This window comes from Larimichthys crocea, chromosome XX (genome assembly GCF_000972845.2).
Source record: "Larimichthys crocea isolate SSNF chromosome XX, L_crocea_2.0, whole genome shotgun sequence".
Lineage (NCBI taxonomy): Eukaryota > Metazoa > Chordata > Actinopteri > Sciaenidae > Larimichthys > Larimichthys crocea.
Window position 1 is genome coordinate 4276979 of NC_040030.1, and position 20504 is coordinate 4297482.

Here is a 20504-nt window from a genome sequence, read left to right on the forward strand (position 1 = left end):
GATGTGTCTGAAATGATCTGATCAAAATGTGGTTGAATAACAGAAACAGTGACGCACAGGAAGGTGAGTCAAAACACAAAGTTCTGACACACTAACGGCGATCCTGGTACTGACCTCCTATTCTGGATTTCTCAATAAAGGCAACTTGAAATTAGTCGGAGCTGAAATGAAAATCTCCGACTTTCCTACCCTGGGCATCGCACTCTGACACCACGATCCACTGGTTCCTCCTAAAGTCACAAAACAGCCATTTATAACTTTATAAAAAAACAGCTGGGAACTGTAGTTTTTTAGCCAGGAGTTAGCTGTACACGTGTGAGGAACCGTGAAGGAACACCAGTGCAACAACGTGGCTTTGTGATGAGTTTTCCGAGCTCTATGGCAACTACGGAGAAACTACAAAACATGGCATGAAAAAGGCCTTAAACCCAGTGTTTGGTTTGTCCATTCTGGGCTACTGTAGAAACTTCAACATGGCTCACTCCATAGAAGAGCACCTGCTGCATCTGTAGATATAAAAAAAATTAAAGATTCTTATTTTTATGTGATTATACACTAATAAATAAAAAGGTATGCATAGTATATTCTGTAAATAAAGCCCAGTGTGTAACATTTGGGGCCTTTATTTTCAGAATAAGGCAGACATGTATGTAGTATTCATAACTATGTTTTCATGCATGTATAATCACCTTTAAATAAGAATCTTTTTATTTTTGTTACTTAAAAATGAGCCTTTTATGAGGCCACCATATTTAAAAACACAGTAGCCCAGAACAGACAAACTAAATAGTGACTCTAAACAGAGTGTTTGTTTCTCCTTTACACTAGGAAGGTGAGGGTGATGTGAGGAGATTGCAAAGCAGAGATTAGTCCACTAAGATGCAACTAAATTCTGGAGACTGGACCTTTAAGTAAGAGTACAGCATGTACTTAAGTATTAAAAGTAAAAGTACTCTGGTGGCTCAGCTGGTAGAGCATGCATCCACTGTATGAAAGGCAGCGGCCCGTGTTCGATCCCGGCCTTGCTTTTCCTGTATGTCTTTGGCTGTCCTTTCAAAATAAAAGGCGAAAAAATTAAAAAGTAAAAGTACTCATTATCCAGAATGGCTCGTTTCTTTACATATATTTAAATTGCGTATTAACATGTAAGTTTGACTGCTTTTATTTTGTTAGGCGGTTCAGCGTTAGGGTTAGATGTTTTGTACAGAAAATCTTGATTTGCAAAGTAACTAATGACTAAATAACGACTGTTTAATATCAGATTTCAGAGTACAATATGTGCAGGTGTTGATGCAGAAAGCATCATAAAACTTGGCACCACGCCACGAGCTGGTCTGATTATTTTTTTAACAGTTTTATAGGGCACATATTTTCTAAAATCTCACCTGTGTTAACCACGCCCTGATGACACACACACACACACACACACACACCTCAGGACATGGAGTCACCGTGCAGCCTCGGTGTGTTTACACAGGAGCAACCCGTCGAGCTGGAACGCTCAACCATTCCAAGCATGTGTTACATTCAAGTGTCGGGGGCCATTGTGCGCTTGGAGAGCGGCTGTTGTTCGAGTGACTAATGTAAGAATGACACGAGCCAAGTGGGCTTAACTGGAAGTAAACGAAGTTTGGGCGGCGAATCGCTTGGCAGCGGAGCGGCGGTTCAGGATTCATCACGTTCGCAAAAAAATCGAGACGGCAGATTGGATTGGAGCGAGAGAGAGCGCAGGCCTTCCTCCACCACCACCACCACCACCATCATCATCATCCACTCTTGCTGTAACATCCACAGGCCCGATCCCAGCCGCCCCCAAACTGCCGGTTCAATTACCCATCATGCCCTTGACCTTGGAGGTCAGGCTTGCTTTGGAGGATGAAGCCTTAGATGTCCGCAGAGAGAAATAGAAAGTGAAAGAGAGGGTGGAGGTGGAGGAGGTGGAGGAGGTGGTGGAGGGGGGTGAGAGCACAGGGAAGGAGGGATTGAGAGTTAGAAGGGGTGAGGTGGAGAGATGGATTGTGGGGATGGGTGAGGGATAGTGTGTGAGTGTGAGAGAGAGAGAGAGAGGGGAGAGAGAGAGGCCTCAGCCCTGCTCTCTCTTATCTCTCCAGCTTGGTGGAGTTTTAAATTATTCATTCCCTGCTGCTCCCGCCGACTTACACATCTCCATCACACGGCTGCCCGCATCCGCCCGGGGAACAGGCGGTCGCCACGGCAACCTTATCGCAGATCGCAGATTTCGGCTCCAGAAATGAAATAAAAGAGGAAATTGGCTGTATTAGCATAAGAGGAGTCAGCCCGGAGTTGAATACACACATCACCCTCCTCCTCCTCCCTCATCCTCCCACCACCACCACCACCCCCCCAAAAAGCTCACAGCAACACCCACCCCGCCGCCCCTGCCTCCCTTTTCTTATCAGCGCTGTCTGATCGCTGCTCTCCCTTTCTATATTTTTTTTTTCTAATTCCACTCCCCACCATCTCCTAACGCCGCCGCCACCGACTCGCCCTCCACACACACACACACACACACACACACACACACATCCCTCTCTCCCACCGCCGCCGCCGTCGCTCTTTGTTCCTCCTTGTGCTCGGAGAAGAATGGGGCGAGTGGGTGGGAGAGGAAAAATAGATGTGGTCGGCGTGACCTCTGACCTTTTCCGAGGGGAGTAAACAATAAGCAATAACCTGGGAGACGTGACTCTGGCAGCGCCGCGGGTACTGACTGACAGCACACTTTATTTCCTGTCCAATAGGACCCTCCCCCCGCTCCCCTTCCTCATCATTTTATTATTATTTTTTTCTCCACCTCTCTGTCAGTCTTTCATTCTTGGTCCAGTCCGCTGGGATCTACCATCTCGAGTATTGGGCAGCGTTTCGCGACACTGACCTTAAAAAAGAAAAAGAAAGAAAGAAGAGATATTTGTTTGGCTTTCAGGTGAATGGATGTAACTTCCAGGCGGTGTGTGTGTGTGTGTGAGGCCTTGCTGGTGTAATCACTCTTTGCAAAAAGGACCCCGGTCCACATTAACATCCTCCGTCAATACATAATCTCCTATAGCTATCAGCAGCCCTCCATCAATGTGAAGCCACAAAGGCCGGGGCACAATGCTAACTCTTTAGGAGACACCCATAAATGTGTTTCCACCCCTTAGCGCCTATTCTGCCGCCACTTAACCATTCGGTAACAAGTCGTCCCCATTCCTCCATTTCCCCTCCCTCTCTCTCTGTGTGTTACCTCCATCCTCCATCCTCCGCCCTTGCTTCCCCCTAATTGAAGTTAAACAGCTGAGAAATAGCGACCATGTCCCCCCCAGATGGTTATAAATGTCAACATACTCTCCCACTTAGATTGACACTTCCCCTGGGGATGAGTGCGTCTGCAAGTGTGTGTTTGTTATGGTAATCATCTTCCTCCCTCTCGCATCTTTTGTGCAGATCAAACCAGCAGGGGGGGCACAACGAAGCACAATGACGCCCCCGCCGCGATCGCTGGTGGCGTACTTCATTATCGTCGCCATCATTATGGCAACTTTAGTCAAATGTTATTTTAAAAAGACGCCGTCTTCTTGTAGGTCCCCCGATGCCTAAAGATTAAAAAAATGACGGATTAACAGAAGCATTCACTTTGTTCGCCCCCTCACTTTCTGACTGTCTTTTCTCTTTTGTTGTTCCGAGTGTGCGGATGATTCAAAACTCCAGGCTTTTTTTTGTTTGTTTTTGGCGCGATCCAATCCGACCCGGTTTTGACCCTGTCAAATCCCACGCTGACCACAGCATTAGAACACAACCAGAGTCAAACGTTTACAGAGGGTGATGATGCTTGTATATTTTTGGACTGTTATCCCAAGAATTTTACTCTTTGAATTATAGTTATAAAATTATTATTTAACAGCTAAATCAACAATAACCAAAGGCCACAGATGATACTCTTTATGATTGGCAGGTTGGTTGTGAGGTGCCAGTTTCATTTTACCACTGTAGATTCCTAATTGAGAGTTCTTTTAATGATATTCTCTCAGTAGTACAGTATAATACAGTAACACATACAATATAATTATATCAGGGGTTTTCAAAGTCTGAGACTGTAGGCCTCCCCTTAAGAAAAAGACGCTCCTCAACCCCCCTAATCCATCCTATAAAAAGGTATTTATTGACTTTAAACAGTAAAATTCCACAAAACACATATTAATGATATGCAATACAATCAATTGTTGCATTAACTAATGTATGTTTTCACCTTTATTCATTGAAGCTTCGGGGTTGGGGGATTCTGGTTTCTAAGAAATCATGTTTTCCATTGTTTTTCCATTGGTTTAGTATGAAACCTTTCCAGTTACTCAGACCCCCTAGTCGCCATCGCTATGAAAAAGATTCTGAACCCCTTTATTTTTTTATTGGTGCAGTAGGAATCAATTCAGAAACAACAAAGTTAATGAATTCATCCAGACTCGACCAAGAATTTGATCAAATCAGGTTTCTTCTTCACTTTCAGCTCACCCTGAGCAGAATCTTAATCTTGGTGATTGGGCAGGAAAGACGAAATTGATGAAATGGTGACTTGGTTGACAAAGAAGATATCTTGTTGGGACAGTTGCTCTAAGTTCTCCACCTGACGGTCACAACAAAACTTCAACTGTGTAACAGGATCCAAATAAAATCAACAGTTCGTCCCTGGTTCTAGATCAGCGCCCGTGCCTTCATGCTGTGTTATCAGTTGAGTTTTCTTGATGAAACCAGCCCAACAATGAGCTCAGTGTGCTTGTGTTAAGTGGCCATGGTATGGTTATGATGATAATGAAATCCAACGCGTCTTGATGAAGAAAACAATGTATTCAACAGCATTCAGAACCTCCTTTGGCTCTGCCGTGTCTGATATTTTCTTACATCAAGACCTCATTGTGTTCTATTATTTCCATGTCCATGAATAATTCTGATCTAAGGTCTCATGATATCAAAGTCCTGACTAATGACAGGCCAAAAATGGCAAACCATTATATCACCCTATCCCACAGGAACTTATCAGATGCATTTCTTCCACTCTTCGTATTCTGTCCCATCAGACACAGAGTTGGATAGGAGAATGTGGAGGAAGAGGATTGGGACGTGTCTGCAAAGCTTCATCACACTTCCTCCATTTCCAAAACAGGCCAAATGAACAGAAACCGGGTTAGCGTATCGCCCTGGGGTTTACTCTGGACGGTGGTCTTGAGTTCAAATTAGAGTTGATATTGTACAACAAACAAAACAAGACCTACTGCAGGCACCATCGAACAATCTTATCTGTTCATTTGTGTCCAAAACTGAGCTTCTGAAGATCTCAAATATAAAAAAAACAAAAACAAAGAACCACTTTGCCATGAAGCAATCCAAATGTCTCTATTCTAACCCGCCTTTTTGTTCAACCATTCATCTGTTTCATCACAAGCGCCTTAATATTGAAACAATCCTGATTGCTTTCTCGAGGCGTTATCTCCTGAAAGGCTTCTTTCCCTTTCGTCCTGCTCTCTAATTCCCGAAACCTTCCTCCTGTGTTTCCCCACTTCGTAGCATCGGGCCTGTTTATTCCCCAAGCTCTTAATCTGTTTTAAGTGGTGAATACTTTGGAACAGTGAAGAAAAAGGCCTTAACATGAAGACAGCCCAGGCTTCCTGCACCATGCTGCTATCCTTGGTGGTCTTCTAAAGCTCCCTCTCCTTCGGTTTCTCCATGTGATTGTGCTTGGTATGGTTGGAGGCTCATCGCAGCCTACATGTGATTTCACATGGGCTATAGAGACACTTAGTGCCTGTGGCTCTGTCCCTCCCACACACAGTCTGCTAGGAAGAGCTGTACCACTCACAATCCGATGTGTAGGTTTGCTGAGAAGCGCCTGTAGTGATGACAGTGTGTCTGTGCATGGAGAGTGTGTGTTTGTGAGAAAGACTGAGTGTGTGTGTTCGGCTTGTAAAAGTGCGCGTTTGCAAGTTCAATGCCAAGACCACACATCCTGTACTGTTTTTGTGGAATCACACACATGGAAATATGCAAGGATGTCAGCCAGCGGTTCGGTAATAGTAAGTGACAGGGTGAGACGGGAGACAATGATGATCCCTCACCGTCCTAAAATGGATCGGTGCTGCCCCCCCTGCCTCCCCTCCGAACCGAGTCCAACCCCTCCGTCCCACGCTTGTCCCTGCTCCCTGGCCCTGAGCAGATAACCGCGGCGGGACGGGGGAACGAATCCCAGAGGTGCGTCCCGTAACAGCAATGCTGCGCTTGGGCTGAGGGAGTGTGGGCACAGCAGCAGGGTTGATACCCCAGTGGTTTGTGGGTTGCGGCGTCACACTCGGTTCCGGCCCTCGGGGGTCGAGGCGTAAGGGGACTGCTGTCTTTTCTTGTCCGGTCGGACGGCATTGGTCACAGTGGATTTCCAGAGAAGGCTGAGGAGCCGTGCACGGTCCCACACCATGTTAAAGTCTGCGGGACGGCAGCCATTTGTAGTCCTGTTTGGACAGGCGTCAGTGTGCGGTGGGCTGGTGATATGGACATCGGAACAAAGGGGATTGTGACAAGTGTCAACAACAACACCAGCTTCAGCCCAGCCTGTGTTTGATTTGATTTGGTTTGCTTCAGGCCAAAAGCAAGTTCTTGTATTCTTACAGCATCGAGGAACAAAGCCCAACCGAGATGTAAAGTTTCGGAAACAAGCACCTTGGAACCCACAAAGGAACTCCTGATCACACCTCAAATTTAAAATACCTAATCTTTCCCATCCATCATGTGGAATTTGCCTGCAAAAAGAACATTCAGTTTGATCTGAACCAGATTCACAGGTGTGAAACCTCATCCGGACCAAACAGCTGAACCTTGGTCTGATGTGTTCGGAAATGCAACAAATAGCATTGTTTGTTGGACCATCACTGCAGTGTAGTTGCAGTAGTTTGTAACATAGACCCAAAAACTGAGTTATACTCTTTTTCACTGGACTTTATAGAACTGATTTCATAGAAGCACTCCTCCTGATGGGTACATTCACTGCAAAAAAAGATAAAGTATGACCTTACGATGTCTTTTTAAGGGCTGCTATAATCGAAGGAGTACTATAAAAAATAGAAGTTATGTTACATTTACAAATATTTAGCCTAAAGTGATAAAAAACAAACCTATAAACCAAAAGAAGTAAAGCTTCTAATCTAATATGTTAAACTGATGAGAGCAGCAGCATATCTGAGGTTTATTAGGCCTCCAATACTCTGCCGATTATAACAAAATCAAATGAATTAATACAAGAATCTAAATAACATATGCTTGAATGCAAGGCGATGTGCTTGGGGATGTATAAACCTATGTGTGTGTGTGTGTGTTTGTTGTTGTGTGTGAGTTGCCCGAGTGTTGTAGCAAACAAGCGAGCAGGGCCCATAAATCGTGGCACTATCAGTGGTCCGGTCTTGGCCACCCTTGTGTTCTTTTATTGAATGTTATTGTAGCTGGACGGCCCCTTGGTAGATATTTCCTGGTAAGAAATCAAGATCAAAGCCGAAGGGTTGGGGAGGGAGTGGGTGAGGAGAAGAGAGGAGAGGAGAGGAGGAGGATGGTAAGGGAACAATGACTGATGGACATTGGAGGAGAGGGGAAGAAGAGGGGATAAGAGTTGGAGTGGGTGGCCACTGGCACTGCTTTAAAGCTAAAGCTAAAGAGTGAGTGGTGATATTCAACTTAAAGTGAAAAGTGGGGGTGTGAGAAGAGATGTGATGTGGATTTAGGATCATCCTACGATGAAGGATGGAGACAATCTCACTCTATCGTCCTCTGCGATTGGTCAGATGAGGGTGTTATTTTGTTTCCTTTTTGGACAGTGTAGGAGTAAAGAAAACACAGCCAAGATCAAAATATCACAACTTTCATGAGTTACAGCCAACAGGGGAGCTGACACGAGATACAAACTTATTATGGTAATGAAGTCATTGTGTTCAGTCAGTGTTTGACAAAGTGAGAAATCAGTGGGCGCGTTTCTTTGTGAGATTTACTCTCCTCTGATCCTCGTAAAACTTTTGGCTTCTCACGAGGAATATTTTTCATATTGCAGAACCAGATTTAAGATTTATACCCAACGCTGTGTTTACAGTAGCGTATTTACTGTATGTACGGTGTGAAAAAGACAAATGAGTGATTTCCACCAATGTTTTCAGAAGTACCAGATTCAATTCTACAGAAATTGGTCTAAAATAATCCCACTGGAGCAGCATATAACAAAATAAATATAAATTTCAGAAAAAATCTGCATTGATTATTTCACTTTAAAGCCTCTTTTATCATACACATTTTAAATGCAACATTGCGACCTGTTACAAGTACCTCCTTTGGTCCGGACTTTGTTGTTCGCTGAAAACTAAATTTAAAAAGGTGTGAAACTTCTTTTGGACCAAACACCTGAATGAAAAGAGGTGTTACAGATCAAGGTGAACTGTAGTTTGGTTTATTTCAAGTGAGACTATCGAGCTATCGAACAAATTAGAAATTTGGACAGACAATCGGAGATATCTCAAATGTCCCTTCTATGGGTCAAGGGTCGAATACAGAGCCTAAACTTCCCATAATGCAACCAATAGCATAGTTTCGATGGACCGACACCAAAACAAATAAATCATTGAAGTTCAACATCCCGGACTCAATGCCAAACCAGCATAACTCTGACGATATCGTCAAGGTTACTCACTGACATTGGACATTATACAACAGTTTTCATAGGAGCACTACTCATGATGGTTAAATGTACTTTTATGAGTAAAATCTCGCCTCTTTAAGTCGTAAGCAACATTCTGTTTCTACAATATAATAGGATCTATCATCTAAGTTGGATGTGTAACACCGGAGCCAACGGCAAGTCCAGATTTTATTGTTCCATGAACTATGCAAACAGTCTACTAAAAGGAAATCATTGAGAGGTAGGGTAGTAAAAGTGAAATCAAATGTTTCCTCATATTGTTGTGAATCCCTTCTGATCCACTGTTACAAGGACTCTGTGAATAAATCTCAGTTTAAAAACATCCTCACTGTCCTTTTCCTTATGTACAGAACATAATACATTTGTTACTAAGCCCGAGTGCATCTACACGTAGGCGTGATATGTTGGACTTCCCCGTGGCCTCGCTCTCCTTGCCTTTAATTGCTGTGGGGATCACAGGGCGACAGGGACAGAATGGACTCCAGAGATTGCGGTTCCACCGCTGCTTCGCAAACTGGCTTTTCTCCCCATGCGCCCGCTCGCCAAGCACTCCCAAATTCCCCCATTTGCCACCCTCTCACCCCACACCTCGCTTGTGTAATGGAATCAAAAACAAGCGCTCCTCTTCAAAAGATAGACGCTCGTTTTCCAAGAGGAGGCTGGGACGACTGTGTCGCTTTTTAGCGGGGAGTTAGAAAGCGTGGGGGTAGTTCTCGAATTTGTTGAAAAAGCCGGTACACCCCGTTGTCAACCACTCATGTCTGGTCTTCTCTTTACTTCCCTCCATGTATCCTCACCTTTCCTTTTACCTCCTGTAACATCTTCTTTTCCTTTCCTTCTTTTCACTGGATTGCTTTCATTCCTGCTCACTGGCCTTTCCTTCTCTTTCCTCCTGGCTTTCTTCTAGGCTGGCTTCTTTTCCTTTTCATTTTCCCTTCTTTTGAACACATTTCCTTACCACTGGCTTCATTTCTTTTCCTCCAACTTTCTTTCCTTCCACACAAAGTTCCCACCCATTTCCTTTCCTTACTACTGACCTCCTTTTCCTCTTTTCTTCTTTTCGTTTTCCACCGAATTACTGCATTTTCGTTTCCTTTCTGCCGATCTCTTTCTGCTTTCTTTCCTTCCCTCTCTGCTGGCTTCCTCTCCTTTTCTTTTCCTTTCTGTTGGCTTCCTTTACTCCTCTCCTAATCTCAACCGAGCACTGGGAGCAGATAAGGCTTATTTAGTGTTTGAAGTTTCCCCTCCGTCCTACTGGCACTAGAACATCTCCTACCAGGCCAAGGTAGATGAGGACAGCAGATACATAGCAGGAAGCTTTTTGTGTATAGAGGATTTGATCTCATCCTGATCCCAAACACAGAAATACACTCTTACTCAGAGCCACATACACTCGGATCAGAGATATGCTACTTTTTGGCCCACAGGGCAGGAAAGGTGAAGTGTTGGAGTACTTTCACTGCATATTTATTACACAACGGGTCAATATGACAGTGGTTGTCTTTGGGAAGATTGTACCCTGAATTGATTTCTTGTGACAGTTTTTAAATCAGATTTCACAAAAAGGAAGCACGCGTGTTATTTTTAGGCAGCAGCCATCATGTCTTATAACGGAGTAAATGCTGTTTTAGAGACTTCACGGAAATGGCAGGAAAGATACTTATAATTTTTAGGGTATTTCCTAGTTTTGAATCCATTAAAGAAGCATTAGGCACCATATTTTAGGATTAACGCTGATCAAATTGCTTAATTTGATGTGAAAAAGTTGCGAGTGTTGCAATACTACTGGAGAATCAACACCGTAGCCTGCAGTTTGTTACAGATATCAGCCACTTTCATTGCATCTTTTTGGTTTAGCTTGTACCTTTTTTTTCCATTTAAGTTGCCAAAAACAGAATTTACTTGAAGCAGTGAATACTTGAGTTGGATTAGAAGATCAATATCAACTTCATCTCTGTGCATTCGGATTCCCGACAGGAAGACAGCTAACTTCCATTAAAAAAAAAAGGAAAAATACATCTTCCAACAACTCCGAAAGTGTCTTATCTAAAAGTTATTTCTCATTTAATAATAAGCTACCAACTAATACCTCCGTGAATCATGTTCTGTCTTAGAGAAAATAGCCATTGTTGGTCTATAATGCTACAATTTTGTCGTTAGCCACTTGTTAAAAGACAATTATCTGAATTCTAGTCCAGAAATGACAAAGATACAAATGGAATAAGAGCTCTGGAGTTGTTAGAAAGCAACAGAGCTAAGCTACGGTAAAGACATCATGGATAAATATCTGTTCCAATCACACTGACTAACCCCCAGGACTCACACCAAAAAGAAAAAGGTTAAACCCAGTCAGATTCAAGGATGTTTAATGTGAGCAGAAACAACATCAGCTGATTTTATCCAGAAATATCTACAGGCTATTGTTATCAGCTCTCGAAAACCTGTATCTACGTAACACTACATCGACCCCATGTAGGTTTTAAGATGCACACAGGAGTAGAAAGTGGCAGCCGCTCTGGTTATTGTGATTAGAGCAGTGCTTTAGTGATTTGGCAAGATGCTCTGGTGATAAACAAGTGATTATGTACATGATCCACTCCAGCCATCCCCTCCGTCATCTCCCTTCTCCCACCCCAAAAAAAGCCACAACATGTCGGATCTGTGTTTCCGAATCTCTGATTCGATGCTGTGAGACTCTGCAGAGAGGGAGACTACCTCGGGGAGGTCTACACGGATAAGCATTTAAAAACACTAATCTCCCAATCACGAAGCGCTCGCAGATAACCGTCTGCTCGGGCAGTGATCAGCGTGGAGATTATGGGTCTGATTCTGGATCTGATCACTCCTGGTGATATCAGATGGGTGTTGGAAATAGATTTGGGGAGTTCTGCTCCAAAACTGAAATTATCCAGCTTGTGAGAAAAAAAAAACACTTCTCACTGAGAAAAACACTGCACAAATCAAACCTCCAACACAACTCACGTTCACTGCTTTGTAACTGCACCTGCAGAAAGTGAAGGCTCCGTACCTCCTCTTGCTAAATTGGACTTAACAACACAGAGTGAATCTTAAAGGAAAGTTGGAAACTTTCCATGGGAATCAACGTAAATTTATGGGAATATATATATCTTGACTAAAACAACCAGATTTCATGCAGGTACACTTGAATATTTATGCTACGCCTCACACTATTACACACTGCTTACTGCAGGGCTACTGAGGCCACGCCCCCTCTACCTGCACAGGTGATTTCTGTACCTGGACCACACTTTAGAGCCCAGAGCACACACAGACTATTGAAGACACACATTTGAGCTCGTGGACTACATAATAAATCTGTTGAGATGTTTTTTAATTGTTTTATTTTGCAAGTCCGCTTATGACTAAACAAAATGTTTGGATATGGATACAGTTTGCTTAAATTTCCAGTTAATTCCCATAAATTAGAGTTTTTCATTTGGAATATTCCCAAATTTCTTGAGCTTAACTTCCCATGGAAAGTTTCCAGAATGGTGGATCTGTGCGAGCTGAACGAAGCCACCTTTAACAGCATCAACCTGTCAGTCAAAGCGTCCACGCTCTTAATCCTGCATAACTTTAAGCCTTAATATAATGTGAACAGGTGAGTTGTATATAAATTCACCCTCAGTACAGTTGTCATGAACGGGGAAATTAGCTACAGAGACCAAAACTGTTTTTTGTACCAGGCTGTAAACATGTTTATTTCTGCTGTGAAACATGGGGACTTATGGAGACTGACTCACTTCTGGAGCCAGCCTCAAGTGGACGTTAGAGGAACTGCAGTTTTTGGCACCCACCAACACCTTTAAAGCTCACTAATATCTTTTTATTCAACAAAAAGGTACAAGAACTATTTGCCGTATCTATTACTTGACAAAGTTTATCCATCCGCCTCGCACTTATGGGCAGTATCTTTGATTCTAACCGATAATTGTTGAAATATTTCTTTAAATATGTAAGTCAGGATGTTAAAAGTCGCAGTCAGAGGAACATTTGGGTCTTAAGTTGTGTGTTTCACACTGTTTCTGTGCTGTGTACTCCCCGAGAACCTTCATCACACCAGCTGAATTGAGTTGGCGTGTTTTGAACTGTACCTTGAAACCAGAGCACCTGGACGGACCTCGGAGGGATCCAGAAACTTCTGGCTGTGCGGACTAACCACTAACCACCGAGGCTACACGCTGCTCCATTACATGCTCGTGTTTCTGTAGATCATGTATCCTCTGCTTAACATTTGTTGTCATTTATAATCTATGTTGGGGGAGACAGCCTTCTAGTTGAATAGCTGTAAGTCAAAGAGACGGTGAAATATAATATAAGAACCTCCAAATTGACTAAAAAGCCGTGTTGCTTTTAGAAAAAACATGAATTGTGGCTCTTCCTTCAAAAGGTCAGTGTGAATTTACATCCGTTTGACGTAATTTACTTTGGTATATGCTCTGATTCCTGACATAAAGGCTTGTGTCAGGTGGAGAAATTGATTTGAGGTGTGTTTTTTTCCTCCACTACATGCTTGATTCTGTCATTTTTCAGCCCGTCTTTCTGCCATTAGGTCATGCCGTACCCGCGGCTCTGATCCGCACAGTGGATACAGGCTCCTTGTTTCGGTCGGGGCCCTCAGGCGAGCGCCAAGCGAGGCCTCTTTATTCTCATCTTTCTACCTGAGCGTGGCGTAACCGCGGCGCAGACAAAACATCGAATCCAAAAGCTGGTCGACATCAAAGCCGCCCACTCCTCCATCTTTCCCTCTGTTCTCCGCCATCACGCCTCCTTCCACCGGCAAACTCACCCTCGTCCTTTCCCTGACCTTGTAGCGCTCTCTCTTTATCCGCCGATTATCAACGGCCGTGGCTGTTTTCTGTTTTACACCACCACCACCACCACCACCACCCTTCATCCCTCTTTTCTCTTTGCTCTCAGTGTGTGGGCTGCTGCTCAACAGGAGGTCGTCCACAGGTAACCGAGTGCTGGTGCGAGCTCCAAATGCTAATGCACGGACAAGAAGTAGTCGAAGGTGGGAGGAAATAGGATTAGGGTGGGGTGTGTGTGCGCCTAACAACACCACCACCACCAGCACCACCATCATCATCATCATCGGAGCCTTAATCAAGCCCAGTTACATCTCAAACCAGCCTTGAATGTTTTGCCGCTCGTAATAATGTGCACCTTCTGTCTAATTTGGCCATTATTCAGGCCTGTCAGACTGCAATTATTTAGAGCTTATCTCCCTCGCACACGAAATGACGCGTTTGTCACGCTTTTGCTCGCACGCACAAACACACACAGACACACACCAAACACACACACACACAGGCCAGGCCGGGCAAGGCGCTTTAGAAATTCCATTGATGACTACTCGCGATAGGACCCGGTGCCCCCGTCTCACCCACCAACCAACCCCCCCTCATCATTACTGCATTGATTACCTTGGTTGGCTTATCACCCCCCTCATCATTACTGCATTGATTACCTTGGTTGGCTTATCATCTACGCATATTCAATCTCATCAAGACACGACACACACACACACTTACATGCACACACTCCATATTGTTTACGCATAGATGGAGATTGCATTGTTGTTTATCCCCCCAGAGTTTGTTTATTCTATTGGCTGATTTGTGTTTAGTAATGTCATCTATCCCCCGCTCTCTCTCTCTCTCTCTCTGGACTCGGAGCCAAGCATGTGGAAAAAGAAAAAAGAAACACAATCTCTCCATTCAGATTGGCTGAGAATAGGATGCGTGATATTGGGTTTCTATGATCTTTTTGTGAGCCGTAATTTGATGCCACGCAAAGTGTTTAGCGGAACAAATATAGAGACGTTTGCTAAATTGTATCATAAATTAGTGATCAGGAGGAAGGAGACGGAGATATGTATGTATGTATTTACTGCAGTGATTGGGTTACATTTGCCATAACAAGACCAATGTTCCACACAGTGCTTTTTTTTGACATCCCAATTTAGTTTAGAACAAACCAGCCATGTAATGCACAATAAAAGTTGGAGTAATGATGGTTTTTTTTGGACGCGGCTGTTATTAAAGCATCTTCGCAATTCTTATCGAGTGGGGGAAATGCTACATTTTCCGAAAGGATGAGGAAATGAGGCGGCGGACAAAACTAGCCATCAGATAGCGCGCCTCCTTAATTCTCTCATCCCCTGTTAAATAATATCATTATCATTGCCTAATGACGATGGTGCAGCAGCAGCAGCGCTTATGGAATAAGCCGATTAGGACGGAGACAAACAGCATGGGGGCCAGGAAGCAACGGCGAGGCCATTTACCACTTCACACAGGACAAATGAGTGCGTCCTGACCATCTTTCCTGCTCTCATTCCAGCCTCCACACACACACATCACTTCCATCCATTTAATTTTTTTTTTCTTTACACCAGGTCATCATGAAGTATTTGATTTCCTCTCCTCCCCTCCCTCCCTAGCACTCTCTCTCTCTCTCTCCGTTCCCACCTCCTTCCTCCACCACTCTCTCTCCGCCGCCCCTTCTTTCCTTTGTGCGGAGGTAATCGTAGATGCAAAGGGAAAAAGGGGGCCGCGGGGGCCAACTTTATCAGCCCATAACATCTGTTGGCGTGTCAGGTGATGAGATGGAGCGCTCGCGGCCTGCCGGCGGCCTGGACGGCTCCTTTAATGCAGAGAGGGGAGTGTGCAAACAAACAGCGGCTGATAGGGTCTATGCTTGTCACAATCGCTCAGGACCGTGATCTATCTTCCCCCTGCCTTTTTTCACTCTCCCTTTCTTTCCCCCCTCTCCTCCTCGTCTCTCTCTCTCTGTCTCCATCTTCCCCTCTCCTACTTGAGTGCCCATGTTCGTCTTCACTTTCCCCCCCCAAAGATCATCCGTGCACCTCTTTCGAAAAAAAAAAAAATCAAATCTCCTCATGACGTTTTCTGTAATTTAGCCTCTCGTGTTTGTTTCGTGATTACAGATGTGTGCACAGCGCTGATCAGGTTGTTATAATGGTTTTCGGGGAGCCTGCAAACAGAGGAGGAAAGGGAAGTGGATGTCCTGACGGCGAGATGTAGTAGATAAGATGGTCAGTGTAGACTTACAGTAGCGTTATCAGGAGCCATGCATGCTCAAAGAAAATGTTTCAGGGCCTTATCAACATGCTCATTTCCACAATCATCAGCAGCATCAACAGTGCCGGCACCGTCATTAACATCATCATCATATCCGTCATCATCACTGTCATTATTAACAGTATTGGCATCGTGACGAAGAAAACCATCAGGATCCTTATTGTCGTTATCAAGGTCGTAGATTTTCCTGTCATGTCTGCTCCATCTGCAGAGTTCAAGGACCGCACAAGACTATTTCTGAAACAAGAGACGTTCAAGCAACGTCAGAACAGCCGTTTGTGTTGCGTTGATCGTCAACAGTCGGAATATAACATCAGGACTTTACGTTATGTTTAAATAGTAGAAAAAACAAACTTTATTAACGGAAAAAAATCATGTCTGACATGAAGATGAAATAAGAGCTAAAGAAGTAGAAAATGTAATCAATTCATATGAATCAAATTAAATCACACGAACAAACAATTTTCAGATGAGAAGTTTAAAGAAAGAAAGAAACGGGGAAAGCATTAAATGAAAATATCAATTAAAATATAAACACAACTTATTATAGGGACGAAACTGTCTGACATTCACACACTGTATTTGGCCACCATGCAAGGTGCTACTCATCAGTCTTTTTAGGAACTAATCATTTGTACAAATTCAAACATCGATGGTGAAATTTGAGGTTCAGCGTCTTGCTCGAGGACACTTCAACATGCAGACTGGAGGATGGAGCCACAGCTGCCCACACTACTTGTACCGATTAAACTCACAATGATGCCGACTTCCCCGATAGCGGCGACCTTTTTACTGACTGGGAGGATTCTCCTTGGTGTGAGGTGACATCACGCCATGCCTTTTTAAGTCATGTGGAAAAACATAAAGAATTGTGTTGAAACATTGCGTGTTGGAAGATTGTTTAACTCCATGAAGAAGATTATCCAATTCTTACATGAAGACATTGTTTGAATTTGATTCATCTATGTAATATCATGAAATGAAACATTTCCTTGTTGCAGTTTGACACTTGAGACCAACAAATGTTCAATATTTATACACCTGAATACACTTATCGTAGTGTCTGTATCATGATTTTCGTGATAAATGAATTTCATTCTATTTTTATTCATGTATTTATTTGATGGTTCAAGTTGAAGACATACATATAAACCACAGTCAACACATCACTGGATTTACAGTCGTCAACAATCGACTCCCTGCACCCTGCTCGCCCTTTTCATCCTCCCATCCAATTTCTAAACCTGTTATCCTGTTCGGGGGTCGCAGGGATCTGGAACCTATCCCAGCATGCAATGGTCGGGAAGCGTGTTAACACAACACACACACACGTAGCCAATATATCCACGAGGTCATTTACACCTATAGAGTCATTTGTCAATATTACAGACCCCATCGGGCCTTTCTGCTGCATAACTGGTTTGTATGATCCAGAATGAATCAAAAGACACGAACCAACGCTTCATAAAGAAGTTCTAATGTAGCATAGATTTTAAAATCTAACATGTTACGTTCTCAAAATGGCCAAACTGTATCGTTTATAAGAAGATACATCCATAAAATCAGCTGTTTTAGCTCATTGTAGACCACCATCCTTACACAGAGCCACTGCATTTCACAACAAAGTGATAAAAAAAAAAAACTAAATCAAACTGGAACTTTAACCCAGCAGCCAGCAGAAACCATTTGCTCTCTATCTCATCCCAAATGAAACAGGATTTCATCCCCATGTCTAAGTGCTTTGCAGGGACTACGTCAGCCCCTGTGCTTGGACTGTACTGCTCCTCCTGCAGCTACACAACTATAATGTCATTGTCAGATGGCTTGTGGCAGCAAGATCAATAGTTAGTAATTCCTTGGCTGGGGGTCTGAGAGTCCTCGCCCTGCTCTCGCTGTCTGTCCCCCCCGAGCTAGAATGTCCTCTAATGGAGCAGGCCAGATCTAATCACTGCAGTAATTGAAGTTTACTTTGAAGCTTTCAATCTAGGGGAATATTTAAAGACAAAGCCATGAAACACTATCTACTGTCCCAGGCCTGATGTGATTTGGATCTAGTGGCCTCTTCAATAATAGATGAGAGTCTCAAACATACTTTTATCCGTCCTTTCGTCGCATGTTTGTGCATTAGATTTGACTTAATTTAGGAGTCAAGGGTCTGACCAACTGGAGCTCTTTGAAGGCCATCACTGATGCAGATATCGAAGTTTGTGCCGTTTCTGCTTCAGCGAAGTATGTTTGCAAATCGGGAAATGGAATCGGGTCGTAACACGGTGCACATGTGGCAAAAGTCAGTGTAAAGGCAATCCTGAGATTTCTTTCAAAACACATTAAACGTGTTGGAAAATATTTGCTTGAAACACGTGAAATGTGGAGAGTTTTTCACCGGTTTTCAGTCCAGGATTTTTTGGGCGGTCCTAAACGGTGGCTCGATGACACACCGAGGTCACCCTGAGCACTGTAACGGTATAAAAGCCTTAAAAAGAGGTCGTTATTTTTCTTGTTTACGCACATTTTCTACCTTGTTTTGCATTAGACGTACTGCAAACACTTCAACAGCTCCCAAACATGAAGAGACAAAGAGGAAGTGGACATACTTTGTGGAGGACCGTGTTCACGGAGAGAGCTGAGGATAGAAAGTGATAAAATCACCTAAAACAAAAAGAGAGAGAGAGAGACTGCTCTGGACTTTACGCATCCAGCCGGTCTGATCATTGCAAACTTTGAAACACAAAACTATGTCAACAGGTTTAAAAAAGATGAGCAGTCACAGGAAACCGTACAAAAACACAAAAAACTATTACCATTCCAAAAACAGCCGATGAAAGAACGAAGGGGAAGATTGTACATAGATACAGTCTGAACCATGAGGTAACGTCTGGTACAATTATAAATAAAAATTAATTCAATTGAAGTCGCAGAGTACTCATGTAACGACTGGTCTTGTACCTTTACAGTGACAATCGGCTTAACCATCACCCCATCCTCATGTGTTTAACGCATCAACTTACACTCAGCTCATGTGAAGCAGATTTATTATCTGAACAGAGTGGAAGTATGTCTACTAAACACAAGGATACACGAGAATATTGATGATATATCCCCCCTCCAAACTAACTCGTGCATGTGTGTGAGCGGAGCTTCTGAAATGCAACATGAACAGCAGCGGTAAGTGGTTGCAACAAGAGTTTGCAGAGCCTCCAGCTCTTGAACATATTATATCACTTCTGAGCACTTTGTAAATAAATGTTTTTAAAAAATAAAATAAAAAACATGGTACATAAGCAACAGACCAACAGACATGAGCAGAGATACCACAAGTAACCATGCAAAAGACTGCAGACGGCTAAAATAAGAACCGCAGACATGATGAGGAGATGCGGACAGACCACCAACCACCAGAACCCTCGTCAACATCACACCAGCATTATTAAAGCATGCAAACATCAGCTGAACACACCAAAAAAAGACAAGGCATAGATGCAAGGAATATTTTTAACAGAGCTTTTAAGGTTAAAATGATGATATTACCACAAACAGGATACAGGAGCAGCTTTAAAACAAAAATAAGACAGCTGATGAAGCCACCAAACAGCAGAGAGCGCAGGAACATCAGAAACATTTTATTCTTCCATAAAGCCGCCGAGAAACATGCAAAAGCCGCGTCTGAGTCTACAAAACACATCCAAACATGACAATTCAGACTGAGGTGAATCAGAAGTCTGAAAGCATGACAATGCACATGAGAAACCAAACAGCAGCTCAGCAGAACCAAAGCATCAACACACAGGTTGGAAAAAGCTGCACTCACCTTGCTGAAGTGAAGCGCCTCGAGCTTGAAGCGAACACTCGAGGCCCGACGCCGTACGTGGCATTGATAAGCAGCAGATCAGCATGTGAATATCAGCTCATGGTTGGCAAAGAGTGTGAGCGAGTGCAGCCATGAGTTTCCCCATGAAGTGCAATACTGCAGGGTGTGTGGATGAGCAGCAGTGTGCAAAACAAAAGTCATGTTTCCATTCAGCAAACAGCCAGAAAACAACAAATACTCGAACATGAGGATTCATTTCTCAACACCACATCAGACACGACAAGAGCTGAAGGCCTCAAAATGCACACGACAGCCAAGAGGTCACCACGAGAACATCAGTGCAAACAGTGAAGCAGCCAGCAAACAACAAAACAGACACAAGACAGCAGAAATGTTGAAAAGCAGCTCCTACTTGATGATGATCAGCCAACAACTCGACAATAATCCAACACAAACTAAGACAGGGTGGCTTGATGGGAGCCAAACAGCTTTCAAAGGGTTTCCACAGTTTAAATAGGCCGCCTTAGTGCACATGTGGGGGGAGGGTGCGTTTGATTTTGTTAGAGCCAGCCAGAGTTTGTGTCACGTGACCGAAGTAGCGTTCAAGATCCAGTCAGCATGGCTGGAATCTGTTTTCTGTATCTTTATCTCACCTTTTTTTTTTTTAACGCCAAACGAATAAAAAAAAGATTACAAGTGGATAGTGTTGGCACGGAATATTCCCGTCACGGCCTACAGACAGATACAGACAGATAAGGTTCTTAAAGGCTTTTTGCTGATAGGAAAATCAACAGTTCTAATGTATCAGCGATGTGTGTAACGTTGGATAACTGTTATTTTGAAAGGCAGAAGAGGTCCA

The 20504-nt window shown here is 43.5% G+C and overlaps 1 long non-coding RNA gene across 1 annotated transcript; it reads right to left on the reverse strand.

Moving 5' to 3' along the window:
- Positions 1-2730: 2730 nt before the first annotated feature.
- LOC113744106 (uncharacterized) lies at positions 2731-20160 on the reverse strand. The gene is made up of 3 exons (XR_003461293.1): positions 20058-20160; positions 19646-19801; positions 2731-2893 (listed from the first exon to the last, which is right to left on the reverse strand). It is a non-coding gene; the product is annotated as an uncharacterized LOC113744106 (long non-coding RNA).
- Between the last annotated feature and the right edge of the window lie 344 nt (positions 20161-20504).